The sequence below is a fragment of the Paramisgurnus dabryanus genome, chromosome 22, assembly GCF_030506205.2.
Source record: "Paramisgurnus dabryanus chromosome 22, PD_genome_1.1, whole genome shotgun sequence".
Lineage (NCBI taxonomy): Eukaryota > Metazoa > Chordata > Actinopteri > Cypriniformes > Cobitidae > Paramisgurnus > Paramisgurnus dabryanus.
The window spans coordinates 20,528,715-20,532,667 of NC_133358.1; positions in this window are offsets into that span (position 1 = coordinate 20,528,715).

Sequence of the window (3,953 nt, forward strand, 5' to 3'; positions counted from 1 at the left end):
TACGCTTGTCTCTCCCAAAGCAATGCGATTTGAAGTTTGAGTGTCAAACTTTTGCGGTGATGAGGACTTGCGTTTTCTTTTTTTCGTGCGTAATTTGTGCACAGTGGTTCTTTGGCGCAAATGTTAGTGAAGTTATGCGCGCAAGGAGGATATTAAATCCCATCCCCCTCCTGTTGCCCTTTCTGTTCTCCCTGATTTGCTATGCGTTCAGTCCCCAAAGAGTCTACGTTGACCCCGTCTATTGAATGGCACAGTCCCGCAGGCGCAGCTGTGGTGCGCAACTCCTCATACTCTATGGCGACCACAATTCCCCTGTGTGATGCTAAAAATCACTCATCATACCATTACAGAGCCATTTGGTTTATTTATGCATTTGGCAGACACTTTTATCCAAAGCGACGATCACTGAATCAAACCCACAACCTTTGTGCCGCTAACACAATGCTCTACAACTATATTTTTTTATCTATGGAAAATAGCAGATTACTTGTTTGTGTGTGTCACCTGTGGCTCCACAGGTGAAAGTTAACTTGTGAAGCGATGTCTCTATAAAGCGATGTGTGTGGTTGATCCTGCTTGGTTTCTGCATGCCATGTCAGGGCCACATGTTTTCTTTTTTGGTTTGCTTGGCACAAGAGCCGATGTTACAGCAGAGGATGAATTGGACCTCTCTGCTTATTAGCTGTACGGGCATCCTGCCCATGTGGACACAGCTGCAGTTGACACACCAACAATCAGACCCTCTCCAATTTACACGCACACTGTGCAGGCATGCACACATGCTGTAATTGCACCAGTAATTAGTTACATCAATACTATTCATTGTTCTAGTCATGCCATCAGTCTTCACTGGTATGTAGGCGAGCGGTAACTATTACCAATAAAGTTCTATGGCTATATTTCATTATAAAGAACTTTGTAACACACTGCCAAAACACACAGGCAAGTTGCACTAGCTGAACACTGCCAGTGGAGTCCAAGGTTTTAGGGTTTGGATGTATTGATTCATTGTATCCGACTTATCACATACCTTAAGGTAACAGACTATTGATATGATATTGCACAACCAAACTAAACATGTGAGATAATGGTGATTCAAGCATTTTGGAATATTTTCCTCTGAATCAAACCTATGACCTCATGCAATGCAATTAGTTGAGGTATAGGTTTCTGTTAGGTAACTTTTAATAGCAGATAACTGATGCCATATGTAAACTCTGATAATGTAGAATTAGTTTGCTGTTTTTACACAAATAATTCCACAACTGTGACGCAGCAATAATAAGGAACGACTGTGGCTTGTTTTTTTGTGTTTTTTTTGTGAAGTTAATAGGTGTAACGTGATGTATAGGGCTTGGCTCATGACTGGATAGGCAAATGTGTTGGCAGTGTGTACGTTGCACTGCACTTTATGGTTTATATTCAGTGTGTTTAGCTTCATTTGGCACAGTTGCAGTATAAACATATGTGGGTGAATCTGTGGTCTGAGGTTGTTTATGCAAAGAAAAAATTTGTCTATGTTGTGTGTGTGTGTGTCTCGCTGCTAATTACAAATAATGTTAAATTTATGTGTTGCACTGGGTCTTATTTAATATATGATATATAGAATATTTATGATAATAGTATATGATTTACTTTTAAACACAATTAATATAATGCATGGGGTAAAACTGATCTTTTATGAAAGATGCATATGCATGCTGCATTAATGTGTTTTGACAGCACATGTCCACATTTTTTTAAAGACCAGGACAATGACTACAAAATATTAACACAAAAGAATATCAAGAAATATTAATAACAGATAAAACTTTAGTCAATGTATGCTTATTACCTCTAAGCTTTTTGTTTTTCTATGCACTTGTTTTGTATATTCAAATAAAAATTGGATTACCTAATACTCTGTGGTTTGCCTTTTGTCCCCAAAACATTTTGTCCAATAAATACCTCAGAAGTTTACTGTTCGTCCATTTTGTATCATACACCTATTGGTTTAATCTAGTGTTGGGCAAAGATTAATAGCGATTAATCGAATACAAAATAAAACAGATTTTTTGCATAATATGTGTGTGCTGTGTGTAACTATTATGTATATATAAATAAACACACTGTCATGTATGTATTTAAGAAACATTTACATGTGTATATATATTTTAGTGCTGGGCAAAGATTAATCGTGATTAATGGCATACAAAATAAGTGATTTTGTGCACAATATATCTCTGTGTACTGTCTGTAATTATTATATACATTTAACCACAATACATATATTCATTTAAATTTTTTTTTATTTATATATATATTTTTATTTATATATAATATAGAGTATATAAAAATATAAATATATATAATTTTACCTGTAAATGTTTCTTAAATACACATGAATGATTACACACAGCACACACTCATATATCATGCCAAAAATCACTTTTATTTTGTATGCGATTAATCTTTGCCGAGCACTTAATTTATTTGTATTTATATTAGGGCTGTCAAAAGATTAATCGCGATTAATCGCATCCAAAATAAAAGTTTGTGTTTACATAACATATGTGTGTGTGTGTGTGTACTGTGTGTAAATATTATGTATATATAAATACACACACATTCACGTATATTTTTAAGAAATATTTGCATTTAAATACTGTGTATACATTTATATTATTTATATTATATAGGGTGTGTTTTTATAATAATTATACACCACACACACACACACATATGTTATGTAAACACAAACTTTTATTTTGGACGGATTAATCGCGATTAATCTTTTGACAGCCCTAATTTTTATATATTCTATATTATAAATACATTTTTAAAAATGATATATAAATAAAATACTTCTGAAATGGATATATTTATGTGTGTGTAGTTATATATACATGATAATTACACACAAGCACACACTCATATATTATGCAAAAAAATCACTTTTATGATTAATCGCGATTAATCTTTGCCCAGCAAACGTTTAATCTAATCTGAGAGGGCATTAAAAGCAAATATTGTACCACCCCCTCCCCCAGGACATCACTTTTTGGCCTACTGTATATGTGTCTATGAATATGCTGCTGTATACACAACCTTTAATGTATTCATTAGTAAAGTATTTAATATTTTTGTATTCTGTACATAAATCTATAAGAAATGTTTAAATACCAACACAAGGCAGATATAAGCTTGGCTCCAGTATGAACCTGTCAAACCTTTACCCATACTCCTTCATTTCAGACAGAGAGAGTTATGGGAAGGACTTAAAGCATTGGGTGCCACATTCCCTCCCTGCTCTATGCACCATAGGCTGAATTAGGCACAGACAAAAGCTTTTGTGGCCAAGCCATGAAAGGGCCATTAACCATGCTGCTATTTCAGAGGCCAAGCCTGCAGGGAAGCTGCCTCCCAGAATGCCTCTGGCTCAGCATGCATCATTCCCAGCATGCACTGCTCCCTCTCAGGGATACCTCAGCTTTATATAATAAAGACGCACAGATTGATATGCAGATGATTGGAGTAGTGATTATTATAGAAGTAATGTTCTGTTCCCAAAGCTAGGCTTTTCACACTTGTTGCTCAAAGCTTTGCAAAGTAGGCAGTGTGTGTGGCACTCTTGTGTTTGTCGCAGTCTGGCAAGTGTTTGGCACTTTTTGAGAGAGTGTATTTGTAAAATGTACGAGTGGACGTGTGCCTATGGAGTCTCCAAACCTATTGCTCTCTATGGGCGCCATGACAACGACCCCCGAGCACCGTGTCTCCTGCTGACCTTAGCAGCTGTGTCACTTCCTCAGTGTGACAAAACTAAGAATAAGTCGCCGTCAGTGCCTCTTACACAAGTACACTCAGTACTTAAACAACACTGTTTACTAATACACCTACACAAAACACGTGTAAACCTCGTAGGTTGCATTAAACATTTACAGAACGCTACCTGAATGACTCAATCACACTTTTAA